This window comes from Physcomitrium patens, chromosome 2 (genome assembly GCF_059467195.1).
Source record: "Physcomitrium patens ecotype Gransden chromosome 2, ASM5946719v1, whole genome shotgun sequence".
NCBI classification, from domain to species: domain Eukaryota; kingdom Viridiplantae; phylum Streptophyta; class Bryopsida; order Funariales; family Funariaceae; genus Physcomitrium; species Physcomitrium patens.
Genome location: NC_143411.1, coordinates 5,557,232 through 5,579,145, shown reverse-complemented (window position 1 = coordinate 5,579,145; position 21,914 = coordinate 5,557,232).

Genomic DNA, 21,914 nt, shown 5'->3' with positions numbered 1-21,914 from the left:
TCAGTCATACCAATAACTGTTATTTCCACCAATATATCTTCACTCTTATAATCTCCAACTATAATACCTCAACATCACAGCTTCAGCACACAATTACCTTCATTCCAATTACTGGAATTCCTCACACAGAACTACCATTCACATTACAGTGTTTCACACAACCACAGATTCACTCTTTCTGTTGAACTACATTCAAATTTCAGCATTCAATCTCTCTTCTTTTCATTCAATAACATATAATTCCATTCATACTTTCATTCCATGATTCACTTCACAATATTTAGAAACTCTCAATACTCTTATTTCAAAGAACATAACAACAAAAGAAAAGAGATAGCACCAAGCTTACCCCGGCTCACACTATCACAGTAATGGCCGTTTCTTCCTCTCTCTCATCCTCCTTATCCTACCACGAGATACCAACTGCTATATCTCTAATGAAAACTGCTTTTCCTAACTATTCATCCATTTTAACTACTGAACTACCTTTCCAACAGTCATCTATCCCTGTTTACACTATAAACTAAGTATCTACAAATCAGCAAATAACTACTTATTCTACAGAGTTGCTTCAATATTTGAACCAAATCATATTACTTCTCTTATAGTGGAATATAATTCAAGCATTATGACATAAGATCAAAAATTTCAATGACATAAGATCAAAATTTTGAAGATTTATTAATTAAATATAACTTATGATTGGACTTTAATCTCAAAGTTATTTAATACTAAAATCACAAGTTGGGTTTATTAAAACATTACTTTTAGATTTTATATGATGATCGTTTTTATCTTTTTTTGAATGACAAGATCCAATATTAGATAATTTACAGGCTTTTTTGGCAAAGTTTTGATCCATACATAGAAAACATGATAAAATTTTTGTTGCAACCAATAAGATCCATATTTTGTGACAAGGCAATCAATTAAAAATGTTATATGCTTCATAGTTTTCATAACTTACAACTGATATTAAGTAGAATGGTAGTACATTTATTAGTTATTTTTTTCATGGATTACAATATGAAATAAAGAAATTGATGTTCAACTTACTTAATCTTTAGATATTAAGTCAAAAAATTAACTTTGTTATGAAGTATGACAATAAGCTATTTAAATTTTGATTTGAGAGTTGCACAAATTGGCCTCAATGTTTTTATAATTCAACGGCAATACTAACATCTTTTCAATATATACATTTAAAAATAAAAGATATATAAATTGACATAATATATTTCAAATTTTTTATTGAAAAAAAAAGATTTATTGTTAAAAAGAAATGTTATGCTTATACTCTAGAGAATCCAAGAAAACTACTCAACATTGTCCAAAGAAGTGATACAACTACAAAAATAAGGAATATGGTTATCAAACAAGATAACATGTCAAAAAAAAAGTTTGACTAACTATAATAAGTATCATGCAATTGAAATCTTATACAACACCTAATAAAGGTCTTATTCTCTTCTTGAAATCCTCTCTTTGTTTTAGTATAGATGTTAATTTAGGACCTAAATATCATAAAGCCTTTGTCTTATTAAATTCAAGTGCCTCAATTTATTTTTTAAATAAAGAGTTTGTTAAAAAAAACATATATTTAATTTTAAAAAATTATTTATGTAGAAGTCATAGATAGTCATCTATTATCTTTTAGAGATATTACTCATATAGCTCTTTTCATAGAAATAAGAATTAATGGTTATAGTAGCTTTGTGATATTTAATATAATTTAAGTCACATATATTTCTAATAATAAAAATATTTTAAGTTCCATTCAAAGCCAATATTAAGATTATTAAGATGTATTTGAAACATATATATATATATATATATATATATATATATATCCTTCTAAAACATTACTCCTATGATTGCTCAATTAATCTTCAATAAAGAGCTCAATTATCATTTGGACCAATTTATAATTTATCACAAAATAAGTTGGATGAATTCAAAGAGTATATTGATGAAATTCTTGCGAAGAATTTTAAATGCTATTCAAAATCTCTAACATGAGCTTCAATCTTATTTGTGAAGAAAAAAGATTGATAATTATAGATGTGTGTGGATTATCAAGGATTTAATAAGATTAAAATAAAAAATAAGTACCTTCTAGCTTTGAATTAAGTTAAGTTCTATACTAAAATAAATCTTTGAAGAATATATAACTTGGTATTTATCAAAGAAGGAGATGAATAGAAGACTACATTTTGAATCAAGTATAGGCATTTTAAATATAATTTCATTCCTTTTGGACGTATAAATGTGCCATCAAATTTTCAACATCTAATGAATAATATCTTTTAAGAGTTTTTAGATAATTTTGTTATTTGTTATCTATAAAATAATTTAATTTATTCTTAAAGCACAAAAGTACATAAACTTTTTATTTTTTGCATATTACAAAAACTTAGAAATACAAGACCATATTCCAAGATAGAAAAGTGTGTATTTTATACTACTCAAGTTGACTTTGTAAGATATATCATTTCAAATAATGGCCTTATGATAGATTTTAAGAAAATCTAGAATATTTTAGATTGAAAGATTTCAAAAATAATAAAAGATGTATAATTTTTTTTTTGAAATTTTCTAATTATTATTGAATCTACATCAAAAGCTTTTTTAAAATTGAAGGTCTAATTATTCTTCTAACATATAAAGACAAACTTGAGTAGAAGAAAGGAATTAAATTATCTTTTGAAGGTCTAAAGAAAATTTTTATATTGGCACCAATTTTGTATCATATCAACTTTTTCAAATCATTTTTTATGAAAACATATGCATTGAACTTTGCCTTAAATGTCATATTATTATAAATAAAAATAGATGACAAAGTCTATCTTGTAGCTTTTTATTTTAAGAAGTTTTCAATATCCAAAATCAAGTATAAGATCCATGACTAAAAACTTCTTGCAATTAAGGATTCATTTCAAAAATGACATCAATTCCTAAATGACACTTTTAATTTAATTAACATATATATGGATCACAAGAACTTTGGATATTTTATGATAACATGTACTTTAATTCATTCCTATTTTTGTTCGAGTATGTCTTTATTAAGATTTCATTTTAAGATTATTTATCAACTAAAAAAAAATAAAGTTTTTTAAGCACCTTTTATAAATATTTTTTATCTTATACCAAATAAAGGAGATATAGCTTTTGATCAACAAAAAATAATTTTCTTAAAGCCAAAGTATTTTTCATCTTTAAGCAATAAAATCAATATTAATTATTGATTCAACCTTCTTTAAGTAATTTCAATTGAGTATATTCTTTGATTTTCTTATTTTTGATATTAAAAATAATCATGATCTTTTTTTTTATTTTTTTAAACTTTATTATGGATCTTCTAGTCTCAAGTTTTTATGATTCAATATTTGTAATAGTAGATTATTTCATCAAGATTTCACATTTTTTATCATATATAAAATCTATTATCAATAAAAAAAACAACTAATTTTTTTTGACAACATCTATCACTAACATTTATTATATAAGGATGTTAAATAGGAAGACTTAATTTATATTAAGATTTTAAAGAATTATTTTTAAGATTCTAAAGGTGGACATAAAACTATCTTCAATTTTCTAACTTCAAAGAAAAAGACAACCAGAGTGTGTAAATTAAGTTTTGAAATAATATTTGAGGTATATTATCAACTACCAACAAAATAATTGGACAATTCTTTTGTCATTGGAAAAGTTTGTTTATAACAACATATTATATTTTTTTATTTAATAAATAATTTTTTCTCATTAGTTATACTTATTATCTATAGTTTGATGCTTTTAAATTTTTAAAAGTTAATAATCATACAACTAAGTTTTAAAAAATTATTTATTTGAGCTATATACAATAATGAAGGTACAATTAAAATAAGCTCAAAAATAATAAAAGATCAGCATAGATGCCTATTACAAGAATCAACTTCAATTCTACATGGCAATAAAGTATTGTTATTTTATTGTATTATAAAGATTATTTGTTCTTGTGTCAAATTAAATCACTATAGGCTTAAATCATTTTTTATACATGAATAAATTAATTTAATTACTTATCAATTACATCTATTAGCATCTATGAAGATCCATTTCATATTTCATATGTTTCTTCTTCAATCATATAAGATGGTGAATATCTTGAAAAAAAGAAAAATGCTATTATTTACTATAGAAATAGATAATATATAAGAATTTGAAGTAGAAGAAATCTTAAATTCAAGATAACATTGACTTAGGTTGGAATACCTTATTTATTAAAGCAAATACAATATTATTGAATATATATGGGAACCAACAAAAAATCTTGCAAATGCAACAAAGAAGGTCAAAGCTTTTTCTCAATAACATGTCACAAATTTATTTACTCTAATAATTATTTATATAGTATAAATAAATAAAAATACATAAAAATAAATTAATTTAATATTATCTTCTATAAAAGCATCTTAAAAGCTTTATAGATGTATTTTCATCTTTATAAATATCTATAAGTGATTGCTAGATTATAAACATGGCCAACAAGTTAGCCACATGTCGCATATGTTGATAGCTTATAGAATAAGTTAATTACGTAGTACACATATAAGAAACTTGTCTTATAAGTTAGACATGTATCTTGCAAATTGGACATATGTTGAAGGTCTTATAGAATCTCACCACATAGTTTTTAGCTAAATAATATACATAGAAGCAAGAGTGAAGTCTTCTTCACTCTTGTTAATTCTTTTCTTACTTTAAGTCTAGTTTCAAGAGTCTCTAGCTTCTTATTGTTTTTTGACTTATTAGACAAGATATTGGAATTGTCATAACCTTTAAGACAATGCAATAAAGATGAGGAACTTCAAAACCAACATGTTTTTTTTCAAATAGATGCTGAGATACAACACATTTGGTATCATGACCTTAAAAGAAACTTCCAATGTTTGGTGATTTTATTGGAAATAAGAACAACTCTTGATGGTATTATAAATATTTTATTTGAAAGAAATTACAAAGGCCTCAATAATAATCAAATATCAAGGTGGTATTTTTTCCCTAAAATAGAATATAATTGGTGGTTGAAAGGACATATCAACTACCTTCAAATAAAAAAAAGATCAAAATATATAGTAAATATAATTTGTTGCATTTTAAACTTCATCAATATAAGATCATTGCTTCTTGTGGAACTTATCTCTAAAAATGAAGATAATATCATTAACATATATATTTATTCCAATAATTATCTAAATAATATGAAAATATAAAAGTAAATAAAAAAAGTTTAATTTGATAATATCTTATACAAAAGCTTTTTAGAAGCTTCATAGATGCAATTTCACTTTTATATATGTCTATAGATGATTGTTAAGTTAAACACTTGCTCATTTAAATAGCCATATATTCCATGTCTTGGTAGCTTGTGGTACAAACTAATCATGTGGTGTATATGTAAGAAACTTATTTTGAAAGTTAAGATATGTGTCTTACAAATTAGACACATATTGGAGGTCTTATAGAATGTTGCTATATAACTCATAGTTAAATTGTATACATAGTGGTAAGAGTGAAGCCTTCTTTACTTTTATCAACTCTTATTTTTCTTCTAATCTAATTTCAAGGATCTCTAATTTTATTAACTTTTGGCTATTTTTAAAAAATAAAATTGCTACTTGAATTATAATAAAAGATATGAATTATAAATAATAAAAATTTCATTAAAACTAAATTTATATTCTTATTTTAATAAAAAAATAAAAAATATTAACTCAAAGATAATATAATATTAAAACTAAAATGACTATTGTCAAAAAAATAAAAATAAAAATAAAAATAAAGACTCTTATAATAAGACTAAAAATAAAAAAGGTATTGATAAGAATGAGAAATGTCTCATTTGTTAAGGAAAAGAACTTAATAAAAATAAATAAACAAGTAAAAATTTTCTTAAAGAAAGATGAAAAAATTAAAATAACTATATCTATATATATATATTAAGAAAGAAATTGGAATGGCTATTGCCAAAAGATAAGAAAACCAAAGACCCTTGAAACTAGACTATAAACAAGAAAAGAGTTGACAAGAGTTCTCTTCAAAGATGATTGATAGGGCCTCTCAACTGTCAATAGTGTCCTATACCAGGGCGGGAAGACCACCTAGTTATTTGATCATTGTTGAGGCCTTCATAACTTCCTTCAAATAAAATATTTGGAACATCATCAGGAATTGTTCCTACTTCTAGTAAAATCACCAAACATCGAAAGTCCCTTCCAAGGTCATAATAGTAAACGCGTTGTATTCTGCCATTTATTCGAGGAAGAACATGTCGTTCTTGAGGATCTTCATCTCAATTGTGTTGTCTTGAAGGTTATGACAATTATAACGACTTGTCCGACAAGTCAACAAACAAAGGCTCTTGAGTTAAATCTGCTAGTTGTTGGTTCTCCATTTCTTCAATGTCACAACTAAAAAGAAGCTACAAACAAAGATTGAAAGTAGAATGTTATCTTGCTTGGATCTTATTTCTTTTTTAAAGAAGATTTTCATCTTGATTTTGATGGATGTCATCAATGAAAAACCTCCACTGCTATTTTTGCATTTACAAGATTCTTTATTGGCTCCCATGTGCATTCATTAATATCATATCCGTGCCAATGGACAAGATATTTCAATTTATTTTGGCACCGCCTTAAATCTAAGACTTCTTCTATTTCAAACTCTTCATTATTGTCCACTTCTATAGGAAGAGGTGGAGCTTGTTTTCTTTTTGGTATGTCCACTGTCTTGTATGGTTCAAGAATAGACACGTGGAATACTGGATGGATTTTCATTGACTCTGGTAGGTGTAAACAATATGCAATTGGATTGATTTGTGCAGAAATAGAAAATGGTCTAAGCCTTCAATAGTCCAACTTGTCACAAAGACAAGTGGTCTTGATATTGTGACAAAGTAACCATATCTTGTCATCCATGTGGAATGATGGTTGTTTCTTTCAATAGACATCTGCATTGATCTTTTATTGGTCTTGAGCTTCTTTTAACTATGCCTTCATTATTGCATATAGCTTTGACAAATGATTTGCCAAATCTTTTGCCGCAAGTTTATCAACTTTTGAAAAGTTAAAAGTATCAAGTCGTAGATGATAACCATAATTGACATAGAAAAGCGTTTATTTTGTAGAAAAATATCCTATATTATTATAAGCAAACTCTACTAATGGTAAAAGAGTTGTCCTATCATCTTGTTGGTAGTTCATGGTACATCTTAAATACTGCTCCAAAACTTAATTAATATGCTCCGTTTGTCTATCAATTTGAGGATGGAATATCAAAGATATTTTTATATCCACTTTTAGAATCTTGAAAAGAATCTGCCAAAATCTTGATACAAATTGAGTTCCCCTATCTGATATAGTATCTTTAGATAATCCATGATAGCAATAGATATTGTCAAGAAAGAGCTTAGCTGTTTCTTCACTTGTGATAGATTTTGTACATGATAAAAAATGTGCCATCTTGGCAAAATGATCTACTATCACGAATATAGAGTCATAAAAACCTGAGATTGGAAGACTTGTAATGAAATCCATAGAAATAAAAGACCATGGTTGTTCTGGAATGAGTAATAGCTGAAGAAGTCCATAAGGTCGATGACGAGGAGTTTTTGATCTTAAGCAAATATCACAAGATTGTACAAAATCTTTGATTACCTTCCACATTTTGAGCCACCAAAAATCTCTAGATATTAGTTCCAAAGTTTTATTGTACCCAAAATATCTTGCTGTTGGAGAGTCATGACAAGCTTGAAGAACACGTAATCAAGCTTCACCTTTTGGAACATATAGGTATCCCTTGAAATATAATAAATTTTTTTTGAATTCAAACTTGGAAGTATCATGAGATTTTGAAGGATTTTCCTTAACATGACAAATAAGAGGATCAGAAGACATACTTAATTGAACTTGCTTAATAAAAGTTGAATCAACAATTAGTATTGATTTCATTAATTGAAGATGAAGATGCTTTAACTTTAAGAGGATTGTCCATTATTAATCAAAAGCAACAACTTCTTCTTTTCATGCAAGGTAAGATAATCTAGAGAGTGCATTTGACAAACCTTGTTGTTTTTCTGATCAATAAGTAAACTTGAATTCGAATCTTGATAAAGACATACTCCAATGGGCTTGGCGATGATTCAAAATATATGCTTACATAAAATATTCAAGGTTCTTGTGATGTGTATACACAACGATTGGACTAAGAGCACCTTCTAGATAATGGCGCCATTCTTGAAACAAATCCATGATTGCAAAGAGTTCTTTACCATAGAACTTGTAGTTGATTTCGATTATTGAAAAAAATTTAGAATGAAAAGCTATTGGATGAATTTTATCATTTATTTCCATTTGTGATAACACGGCACCCAAAGCAAAGTCTGATGCATCTGTTTCCATAAAAAAATGACTTAAAAAAGTCGATGCAATACAAGATTGGTGCAAAAACAAAGGTTGTCTTCAAAGCTTTAAATGCTACTTCCGCTTCTTGATACCATTGAAGTTTGTCTTTATAAGTCAAACATGTAAGTGGAGTTATAACTTGAGAGAAGTCTTTCATGAAGATTTGATAAAAGTTAGCAAATTCCAAAAAATATTAGACATCTCTTACCATTTTTGGGATCTTCCAATCCATAATAATTTGAACTTTCTTAGGATATATTATAAGTCCATCATTTGAAATGATGTATCCTAAGAAGTCGACTTGAATAGTATGAAATATATACTTTTCTATCTTGATATAGAATCCTGCATCTTTTAGTTTTTGTAATACCTAACAAACATGAAGTTCATGTTCTTTTAAGTTCTTAGAATAGATTAAGATGTCGTTTAGGTAACAAACAACAAAATCATCTAAAAACTCTCAAAAGACATCATTCATTAGATGTTGGAATGCTATTGGTGCATTTGTAAGTCCAAAAGGCATGACATTGTATTTGAAATATCCATACCTTGTTCGAAACATAGTCTTCCATTCATCTCCTTCTTTAATGCGTACCAGATTGTATGCTCCTTGTAGATCTATTTTTGTATAGATCTGAGTTTGATTCAATTGATCAACGAATCAAGATATGAAAAGTAACAGATACTTGTTCTTGATAGTGATTTTGTTGAGTCTTTGATAATTAACACACATTTGCAATGATCCATCTTTTTCTTCACAAATAAAATTAGTGCTCCTGCTAGAGATTTGGAATGACATATGAAGTTCTTGGTCAGATTCTCTTCAATATACTCCTTGAGTTTGACCAACTCATTATGTAATAAATTATAGATTGGTCCAAATGGCGATTATGTTCCTTCTTGAAGGTCAATTGAACAGTCATAGGGACGATGTTCCAAAAGAGTATCTACATTTTTCTTTTCAAATACATCTTGAAAATCTTGATATTGGCTTGGAATGCCACTTGAAGACTTTTCACTAGTTGAAAAAGGTGTGGCATAAATGACACAAGGTGATTCTTTTTTTAGTGGCATGCAAGAAAGCTCTTGCAACTATAAATATAGATTTAATTGTACTAAATTTATGACTTTTTACTTGATTAATTATGCTCTTAGTTTTACTTTCAAAAAATTCAAGACTACGAGAAGTCCAATCTATTTTACGATTATATTTTTTTAGCCATGATAAATCTAAAATGATTAGATTATAGAAAAATCTAATGATATTAAATATTACAAAGCTACTATGACCATTAGTTGCTACTTCTATAGGAAGAGTTTTATGAGTAATATGTCCTAAAAACAACAGATGACCATCTATAACTTCTACATGAACAGATTTAGTTTTCTTCATTAAAAGTATGCTATGTCTTTTAGTAAATTCTTCATCTAAGAAACATACTAAGGTTCCTCAATCTAATAAGGTAGAGGCTTTGTGATGTTTAGGTCCTAAAATAACATTTATAGTAAAACAAAGAGAGGATTTTGAGGAGAGAATAGGACCTTCACTGGGAATTGTAAAAGATTCCAGCCACATCGTCCCTATTGTAACTGGACAAACTTGTTTTCTGACATACTATCTTCTTTGATAGCTGTGCTCCTTATTTTATGATTGCAATGTTTCTTTGAGTAATATTAAGCAATGTGCTTAGATTCTCCATATTATAAGGACAAGCTTGCTTGATGACAACGAGTCTTTTCTTGCTCAGTAAGAAGTTTGAAATATACCGCATCAATTTGCATATCCTCTACTTTCAAATATATATATTAAAGAGATATTGTTGTTGTCATTGAATTATAGTAACGTTGAAGTTTACTTGTATGGTTTTCAAATTAAAATTCAAAAAGAAAATTTTCCCACTTCACAGCAAAGTTAATTGCTTGATTCAATGTTTGAGGATCAAGTAAGTTGAGCATTAATTTCTTACATCATATTGTAATCCATAGAGAAATTAGCTAATAAGTGCAACATCATTCTACTTGATATCAGTTGTAAGTTCTCGAAATTATGAAGCATACAACGTTACTAATCGATTGCCTTGTTGCAAAATATGGAACTTATTGGTTGCAACATAAATTATATCATATTTTCCATATATAGATCGAAACTCTACAAAAAAAATCCTCAGATTATCCAATATTAGATCTTGTCGTTCAAGAAAAGATGAAAACCATGATAATGTTGAACCTGAAAGAAGCGTATCAATGAATCTAACTTGCAATCTTGGAGTTGGATAGCTTTGGGGTTGAAGTTCAATCATAAGTTGTACTTGATTGATAAAATCTCTAAACTTTGATCTGGTGCCATCAAACTTCTCAAATAAAGTAATTCTTGGTTTTTTAACATTGGAAGAGTATTCCACCATAGGAAAAGGGACATGATTTAGTATAGATATTAAAGCAGCTCCAATCATTTCTATATCTTCACTTCCAACTAATTTTGTTGTAGTAGTAAATTGAATTGTTCCATTGCAAACATTAACTTCCTCAATTGCTCTTGCATTTGTGTCATTGTACTCTTCATTTTAGTAAGCTCTGCTATGATAATACTTAGAAAAGAAAAGATGGCTTATATCACTCATAACAAATAGAAGAGAGGACTTGAAAAAGAAAAAATACTAAGAATAATATCAGTTTAAAAGAGGGTAATCCGCAACTTTTAATATGCTTATGTTTTATCAAGAAAAATGGATAATCCACTCTTAATCAAGATTAGACAAAGCTCTCATATTGTAAGTATACTCTTATCAATCTAAAGAGGATAAGAACTTGATAAAAATAAATAAACAAGTGAGACTTTTTTCAAAGAAAGATGACAAAATACAAACAACTAAATATGTATATTAAAAAAGAAACTAGAATGGCTATTGCCAAAAGACAAGAAAACTAGAGACCCTTAAAACTAGACTATAAGTAAGAAAAGAGTTGACAAGAGTGAAGAAGGCTTCATTCTTGCCTCTATATATACTATCTACCTAAGAGCTACGTAGTGACATTCTGTAAGACCTCCAAAAATGTGTTGACTTTGCACAACATATATCTTAACTTGTAAGGTAAGTTTTCTATGTGGGTGCTACATAATTAGCTTGTTTTGTAAGCTACCAACATATGTAGCACGTGGTTAACTTGTTGACTAAGTTTTTAATCTATCAATCAAGTATAAATACATGTAAAGTCAAAGCAGCATCTACGAAGCTTTTAAGAAGCTTTTCTAGAAGATTTTATGAAATTAATCTACTTTTATCTACTTCTACCTATTCATATCACATAGGTAATAATTACAGTAAATATATGTTTGTGACATCATTCTTACTTCTACTATTTAATTAAGAGCTATATAGTAATGTTGTATAGGATCTCTAATACATGTCTAACTTGCAAAACAAGTTTCTTATATGTGTGCCACATGGTGTAACGGACATACTAATGTAAGCCAATAATTACATATACAAATAGGTAGAAGTAAGTAAAAGTAGATAAAAATAAGTTAATTCTATAGTATTTGATATAGAAGCTTTCTAGAAGCTTCATAGACACTGCTTTGATTTTATAGGTGTCTTTAAGTGATTTTTTAGATTAGAAACGTGGTCAAGAAGTTGGCCATGTGCCACACATGTTGTTAGCTTGAAGACCAGGCTAACAATGTGGCCCACATGTAGAAAAACTTACCTTATAAGTCAAGGCATGTATCCTACAAAGTCAACACATATTGGAGGTCCTATAGAACATTGCCACATAGTCCCTAGTTAGATAGTATATATAGAGACAAGAGTGAAGCCTTCTTCATTCTTGTCAATTCTTTTCTTGTTTCCAATCTAGTTTCAAGAGTCTTCATATTTTCTAGTCTTTGGCAATAGCCATTCTAGTTCAATATATTATCACTTTTGAGTGATTTCTAAGTATTTTTGAGTGACATAAGAGTATATTGAGATTATCTTTCTTTGGAATTCATGTCCTTGATATTTTGACAAGAGTGCTAACATATCGTTTTTGTCTTGTTCTAGAAGTGAGTGGATTATCCCACTTCTATTATTGTATTTTAAAGGTTGTGGACTATCCACCTTTAAACAAAAAATCTTGTTTTTTAATACTGAGCTTTTTCTTAAAGAGAGTGAATTACTCCTCTTTGTAGAATTTTTTTTTAGAGGTTACGGATTATCCTCCTCTTATTTAACTTTTGAATTCGTTTGAGTTGTCTATGGAAGAAAAAATCATGGATGCTATACTTGGTGGAAGTGAAAATAGATTTGCAACTATTGCAGATGTTCATGAGCTTGTCAACACTCTTAGGATGGAAATTTCACGCATCACCAACACCAACCATGGAAGCACTATTCCTACTACTATGGAAGAAGTTCACAGTCTACGCCAAGAAGTTTTGCAACTGAAGGAAACAAGTTGATTAGCCTCGCAACCAAATTCCAGGAGTTTTATTTCTACAAGCTCAAGAGAGGCAAGGATTAGTATGCCTGAAAAGTTTGACAGAATAAGATCAAGATTTTGAAGATTTTTGCAATAAGTTAAATTCTACTTAAGGTTACATCTTTTCCAATACCCTGATGGATTTACTCAAGTTGGGTTCATAGGCACACTTCTATCTTGAAGTGCTCTCTCTTGGTTCGGACCTTTGATGGAAAAATATTCACGACTACTCTATGATTTGAACTCATTCTTGAAAGTATTTATGGCTACATTTGGAGAAAGTGATCGAAAAAGGGTAGCAGAGACAAAGCTTATATCACTATGATAAGGATCACGTTCAGCCACCATGTATGTTGCTGAATTCCAAAGTCTTACTTGTGATGTGGACTGGAATGATAAAGCCCTTATCAATCAATTTCGTTATAGATTGAATGATAATGTCAAAGATTTGTTATTGAAAATATCAAAAATAGATAGTTTAGAATAATTCATTACTCAAGCTATTGCATGTGATAATCAATTATTTGAAAGATGTCAAGAACAAAGATATGGCTAGAGAGGAACAAGTCAAGTCATGGCAATACCTTCTAAGTTTTTGGAAACCTTTCCATCAAGGTTAGAGCCAATGTAAATTGATACGGTATGTTTTAAATCCCTCACGGAGCAAGAAAAGACTTGACGACGTCAAGAGGGCTTATGTCTATATTGTGGAGAAGCTAAACACACTGCTCAACATTATCCAAGGAAGCAACGCAATCACAAAATGAGGAGTACGATTGTAAAAGAAGACAATGTGTCAAAAAACGAGTTCTTCCAGCTACAATAGGGACCGTGTGGCTGGAACCATATGCAACACCTAGTCAAGGTCCTATTTTCTCTTCAGATCCCTCACCTTGTTTTACAATAGATGTGTATTTAGGACCTAAAAATCATAAAGTCTTTGCATTATTAGATTCAGGAGCCTCAGCTTGTTTCATAGATAAAGACTTTGTCAAAAAATAAGAAATATTGTTAGTCAAGAAAATCAAATCCGTACATGTAGAAGTCATAGATGGTCGTTCATTGTCTTATGGTAATGTTATCTATGAGACTATTCCTTTAGATGTAGTAATTAAAGATCATAATAGTGTAGTAATATTTAATGTGATACGATCTCCTTTAAATCCAATCATTTTAGGACTATTTTGGTTAGAAAAGTACAATCCTCAGATAGATTGGATTTCTCGTAACCTTAACAATTCTAATAGTTTAATTCAAAATTCTATTAATAAAAAAAAATACATAAGTCTAGTGCATCTAAGCTCTTACTAGTAGGGACAAGAGCTTTCATGCATGTAGCCAAAGAGGGGTCATCTTTTGCTATATATGCCACACCCATTTCAAATAGTGAAAAGACGTCAAGTGATATTTCTAGTCAATATCAAGAATTTCAAGATGTTTTTGAAAAGAAGAATGTAGATATTCTTCTAGAACATCGACCTTATGATTGTTCAATTGATCTTCAAGAAGGAGCTCAACCGCCATTTGGACCAATCTATAGCTTATCACAAAATGAATTGGCTGCACTAAAGGAGTATATTGATGAGAACTTTGTTAAAAACTTCATACGCCATTCAAAATCTCCAGCAAGAGCACCAATCTTATTTGTAAAGAAAAAAGATGGATCTCTATGGATGTGCATAGACTATCGGAGGCTTAACAAGATTACCATAAAAAACAAGTATCTTTTACCTTTGATTTCACGACTTCTTGATCAACTCAATCAAGTAAAGATCTACACAAAAATAGATCTATGAGGAGCATATAACTTGGTCCGCATCAAAAAAGGAGATCAATGAAAGACTGATTTTTGAAATAGGTATGGATATTTTGAATATAATGTCATGCCTTTTGGACTCACAAACGCACCAGCTGCTTTTCAACATCTTTGAATGATGTCTTTTGTGATTTTTTAGATGATTTTGTTGTTTGTTATTTAGATGACATTCTAATCTACTCTAAGAACAGAGAAGAACATGAATTCCATATTCGTCATGTGTTACAAAAACTAAGAAATGCAGGATTATATCCTAAGTTGAAAAAGCATGTATTCCACACTACTCAAGTTGACTTTTTAAGATATATCATTTCCAACGAAGGCCTGATAATGGATTCCAAGAAGGTCCAGACTATCATAGATTAGAAGGTTCCAAGAACAGTATGAGATGTGCAATGTTTTTTGGGCTTTGCAAATTACTATCAAATCTTCATCAAAAACTTTTCTAAAGTTACAGCTCCACTTATGCATTTGACTTGTAAAGACAAATTTGAGTGGAGTAAAGAAGTTGAAGTAGCATTTGATGCTTTAAAGAAGAAAATTACTTCTGCACCAATCTTGTATCGTGTCGACTTTTCCAAGATATTTTTTATGAAAACAGATGCATCAAACTTTGCCTTGGGTGCCATTTTGTTATAAATGGGAGCAGATGACAAGCTCCATCCAGTAGCTTTTCATTCTAAGAAATTTTCAATAGTTAAGATTAACTATGAAATCTATGACAAAGAGCTTCTTGCAATTAAGGATTCATTTCAAGAATAGTGTCATTATCTAGAAGGTGCCTCAAGTCCAATCACCATTGTCATATAGTATGATTTGCTATCTAAAAATATATTGGGTATCTAGCTATAGAGAGTGTAGCTTAAATTTTTATATGAATCTTGTATAAGCCTCCCAAAACTCCTTTATTTTTCATAAAATTCAAAATATAACAAAACCCCTTCAAAACATATTTTTTCAGCAAAGGGTTTTCTTGTCTTGAACTTTAGAAAATTATAACTCTTGATCTAACTATTTAATTTGTTTCAAATTTACAAAATAAGTAGAATTCACTCTTAAATTTTATCCTAAAAAAAACCAATTGTAAATTCACTCCTGATCTTTTGGCATCTAAGAAAACCTAGCAGATGCTCTAAACCCTAATTTACAAGTACTCAAACACTATTTTCTTAATATCTCAAGAATCCAATACTCAAATGTCATAAAACTTATGCACAAACTTTACTTACATAAAATTACACATTTCTTGAAATTTTGAGCCAAAACCTTATCAAATTGCTCAAGATATAGCTTAAGAGACAACCACTAGCAAATCGGGTTACTTACTACCCTAAAATTGCATGTGCTAACTTCAAAATGCAATAACTCCTCCACTTCAACTTGGAATCCAGTAAGTAATATGAAAAAAGTGTAGCCGCAAAAGTGCTCTCTCTAGTCGCAATCACTGATCCTCAATTGCTATCTGTACGCGTGCGTTATGCCAAAAAGTATGACAGTAGCTTCCAAATCAATACCTTAACTTTGAGCGCTTGTATCTCCTTCATATAAACTCCAAACGATACAAAACTTACACCAAAATCATAGCCAAAAACCTAAACCTTCTGATCTTAGCCTTCAAAACTCAAATGGTTCCGAGAATCTAACCCCAATCCCTGATATGGCCTCGGGCAACCTCCTCAAAGCCCATTGGTCATGATTTTTGACCAATAGGAATGGAGATTTTCATCATCCATCTCCATTCATCTATATTGGTGCCCTAATTATTCCCTTTGCTACCAAAACCCTTCTTCAATCTTTTTTTCTTATAAGATTTATATAATTTATGCTCTAAACACCAAATAAACGAATCAAAATAAGTTTTCAAATATCACCAATGTCTAACAAAGGTGACTCTAAATATTTAGAAGTTACTATCAACCAAAACCAATCTTAAAAGCCACTATCAAAAGGAAATTAAAGTTATACAAATTCTATAGTAATCTTTTTAAACAACCTCTTCTCAAGGTAATAATCAAATTATATTCTACAACCAACTAAAATCTACTAACATGGCTCTCACCATGTTACTTAGTAAATTATATATTAAGTACATAATTACATTATTTTCATATCGTAGCCGAACCACAACACGACACCATGTACACGGATCATAAGAACCTTGAGTATTTTATGTTAGCACGCATATTAAATCATTGTCAAGCTCATTGGAGTATGTCTTTATCAAGATTCGAGTTCATCATTACTTATCAACCAAAAAAACAACAAGGTTTGTCCGATGCCTTGTCTAGACGTTCTTATCTTGCACCAAAAGAAGGAAATGAAGCTTTTCAGCAACAAAGAATAGTTCTCTTGAAGTCGGAGCAATTTCATCTTCGAGCAATAAAATCAACATTGACTGTTGATTTAACTTTTCTCAAGCAAGTACAGTTAAGTATGTCTTTAGACCCTCTTGTTCATGATATCAAGAATAATTCTTCTAAATCTCATGATCCCTCTAAATTTGAGTTCAAGAACAACCTACTCTATTTTAAAGGACACCTATATGTTCCAGAAGGAGAAGCATGTTTATGTGTTCTTCAAGCTCGTCAAGACTTTCCAGCAGCAGGACACTTTGGATACAATAAGACTTTGGAGCTGATATCTAGGGATTTTTGGTGGCTTCAAATATGGAAGGCAGTCAAAGATTTTGTACAATCATGTGATATTTGTTCAAGATCAAAAACTCCTCATCATCAACCTTTTGGACTTCTTCAGCCATTATCCATTCTAAAACAACCATAGTCTTCTGTTTCTATAGACTTCATCATAGATCTTCCAAGCTCAGGTTTTTATGATTCTATATTTGTGATAGTAGATCGCTTCACCAAGATAGCACATTTTGTGCCATGTACAAAATCCATCACGAGTGAAGAAACAACTAAGCTTTTTATTGACAATATCTATCGCTATCACGGGTTACCAAAGGATATTATATCGGATAGGAGAACTCAATTGTGTCAAGATTTTAGAGAATCTTTTTCAAGATTTTAAAAGTGGATATAAAACTATCTTCGGCTTTTCATCCTCAAACTGACAGACAGACAAAGTGCGTAAATCAAGTCTTGGAGCAATATTTAAGATGTACCATCAACTATCAATAAGATGATTGGACAACTCTTCTGTCATTGGCAGAGTTTGCTTATAATAATACAGTGCATTCTTCTACATCACAAACACATTTTTTTGCCAATTATGGTTATCATCCATGACTTGACACATTTGATTTCTCAAAAGTTGATAATCTTGTGGCAAAAGATATGACAAATCGGTTGTCAGAGTTACAATCAACAATGAAGGTGCAATTAAAAGAAGCTCAAGAATGACAAAAGATAAATCCGGATGTATATCAAAATGAATAACCACCATTCGACTTGGATGATAAGGTATGGCTACTTCATCGCAATATCAAGACCACTTGTCCTTATGACAAGTTGGACTATCAAAGGCTTGGACCATTTTCTATTTCTACACAAATCAATTCAGTTGCATATCATTTACATCTATCGGAGTCAATGAAAATCCATCTAGTATTCCACGTGTCTCTTCTTGAACCATACAAGATAGTGGACATATCGAGAAGATGACAAGCTCCACCTCCTCCTATAGAAGTGGACAATAATGAAGAATTTGAAGTAGAAGAAGTCTTAGATTCAAGGCGGCGTCGAAATAAATTAGAATATCTTGTCCATTGATATGGATATGATATTAGTGAATGCACATGGGAGCCAGTAAAGAATCTTACAAATGCAGCTAAGGCGATGGAAGCTTTTTATCGATAAAATCCATCAAAATCAAGATGAAAACCTTGTTTTTAAAAGAAACAACATCTAGGCAAGATTACATTCTACTTTCAATTCTTGTTTGTAGCTTCTTTATAGTTGTTACGCTCAAGAGATGGAGAACCAATAACCAACGGATTCCACTTAAGAGCCTTCATTTACTGATCTACCAGACAAGACATTACAATTGTCACAACCTTCAAGACGACACAATCGAGATGAAGATCTTCAAGAATGACATGTTCTTCTTCAAATAGATGGCGAGATACAATGCGTTTTGTATCACGACTTGGGAAGGGACTTCCGATGTTTGGTGATTTTACTAGAGGTAGGAACAACTCTTGATGGTGTTCCAAATGTTCTATTTGAAGGAAGTTATGAAGGCCTCAACAATGATCAAATAATTGGGTGGTCTTCCCGCCCTAGTATGAGATACTATCGATGGTTGAGAGGCCATATCAATCATCTTCGAAGAGAATAAAGATCAGAGTATGTGGCAAATACAATTCGTCGCATCATAGATTTTCTCAACATATGATGACCATTCCTCGTGAAACTCGTCCCTAAAAGGGAAGGTAATATCACGGACTTACTAATGTAAGCCAATAATTACATATATAAATAGATAAAAGTAAGTAAAAATAGATAAAAGTGAGTTAATTCTATAGTATTTGATATGGAAGCTTCCTAAAAGCTTCATAGACATTGCTTTGACTTTATAGGTGTCTTTAATTGATTTTTTGGATTAAAAACGTGGTCAACAAGTTGACCATGTGCCATACATGTTGTTAGCTTGAAGACCAAGCTAACAATGTGGCCTACACATAGAAAAACTTGTCTTGTAAGTCAAGGCATGTGTCCTACAAAGTCAATACATATTGGAGGTCCTATAGAATATTGCCATGTAGCCCCTAGTTAGATAGTATATATAGAGACAAGAGTGAAGCCTTCTTCACTCTTGTCAATTCCTTTCTTATTTCCAGTCTAGTTTCAAGAATCTTCATATTTTCTAATCTTTGGGAATAGCCATTCTAGTTCAATATATTATCACCTTTGAGTGATTTTTAAGTATTTTTGAATGACATAAGAGTTTATTGAGATTATCTTTCTTTGGAGTTCATGTCCTTGATACATGGCTAATTTATACTAAAAATCACTAACATATATAATACATGGCCAATTTATTGGCCACATTTTCAATCTAAGAATTATCAACAAATACATATAAAGTCAAATTTGCATCTATAAAGCTTTCAAGAAGCTTTTTTATAAGATGTTATTTAATTTTCTTACTTCAATTTACTTCTATCTAATTCTTTTAATTTAAATAAATGTACATGTATGTGATAACTACATATGTGATTGTTAGATGAATATTGAATTTGCACATTACAGAAGTTAAATGTTGTAATTTGAATATTATAAATTATTACATAAACATATTGCACTTTAAGTCCTTCATGTAATTATTAATAATTTTTTATCTTTTAATGGAAGATATATTTTTACTTCTATTTTATCTTTTATATTTAGGTATTTTTTAGATTTGTATAAAAAAATGTTGTAGTAGTAATTGCTTTTAGAGATTTTTCTACCTAATATATTGTATATTTAAAGACCATGTTGTATATAGCAACTCAAATTAATAAAGGTGGTGTATTAAGGACGTTGTACATTAAGTGGATTACAACATGAAAATAAGTAGTTAAAGATTTTAATCTGCGTCAAGGCCTAGAAGTGATATAAAATAATAAGGTGATTATCTTATATCAATAGTGTGCATAAAGGATAATTCTACCAAAGCATTTATATCAATGGAAGTTTGTGAAAAAACTTTATTTTTGTTAAGCATTTTGGATAAGTATTACAATATGTAAGACAAATATTTTTTAACATAGTATTTGCTATTTAATTAGGTTATGAAGAATTCAAAGCTATCATTATATTATCATTAAAAAAAGCTATATAATCTCAATTTATATTATATCTCATAAGCCTTCAAAAAAAATACGAACAATCATTGATTTTGAAAATAATTGGTAAAGTTGTTTGAATTAGAAACTAATCTTTGTTTTGAATAAAGATCAAGAGAAGTTGAATTTTCTTTGTACACACTTAGCACCTTATTGACATTTTTTTTTTTTTTTTTTTGTTTTTTTGTTTTTTCTCCTATTAAGTTTGATTTATTAAACTTCAAAGATCTTAAGTGGAAACTTATTAGAGGAGCTCTAAAGAAAAAAGAATAAATATTTTTGAGGTTCAAAGAAAGTTTTTAAAAGGTTTTTAGTCTTAGCTTCTTTTTAGACAAAAAAACACAAGTGTATTAGAGTTTTATTTTAAAAAAAAAAGAAAAAAAAAGAAAAAAAAAAAAAAAAAAAAGAAGTAAAGTTTCAAATTTAGAATTTATTATTACTTTTTAAAGCATAATAGAAATCTTTTGAAAGTTATAAAAAAATTAGCAAGAAAGATTAGAAAGCTTGTTTTTTAGGTTACTATTTTCATTTAAGAATTGATGAATTTAGTTATCTATGAAAAATTGAGGTAGTATTTGCATGGTTTATAATATACAATATCAATTTTCTTTTTTGAAATTTAATTTTTACTATAATAATATAGGATAAAACAACCATCTCGTCCAAAAAAAAAATATAACATGATATAAAATGATCTTAACTTTTTAAATAGTCAAAATTATAATAAAATAGAAAAAAATTATATATTTAAAATATTTTATTTTATTTTAATTTCTTTAAAATAAATAAATGTTTATTTTATAATTTTAGAAATACAAGTAAATAATAATATTTTTTTTGGGATCTTCAAAACAACATTCAAAACACACAAAAATACTAGACACAAAATCCTCTTTGTAAATTGAACTTGAAATATGGATTGAATCTTTAGGTGAAACATGTGCAAAAAATGAACTCATATCTTGTGCACTTTTTGGATTCAAGTATAGATGCCTAATTGAGACTTTGACTTATTTATTAATTCATAAAACTATATATATATATATATATATACAAATTATTTTCAAAGAAAAATAAATCGACTCTGAGGAAAGAAGGAATTTATGCACATGATACACATGGGTACCAAAACATGGCGGTCAAAGAACATGTTATATTATTATTCCCGGTTTCACATTAGCCATGCTGAATGGGGGTGTCGAAACTGCCCCTGCAGAGGAGGGCGGTTACCGGTATCCATGGGTGTGGTGATTGCACCGAGGAGCGCGGAATTGGGTCCAAATGGCTGAAGAGCAGTTAGGGGCAACGGCTATGGGGGGGACCCCATGACAACCGGCACCGATGGTGCCGGCCGCGGGAAGCGCCGGTCACCAGACCCGGGATTCGCCGCCCCCGC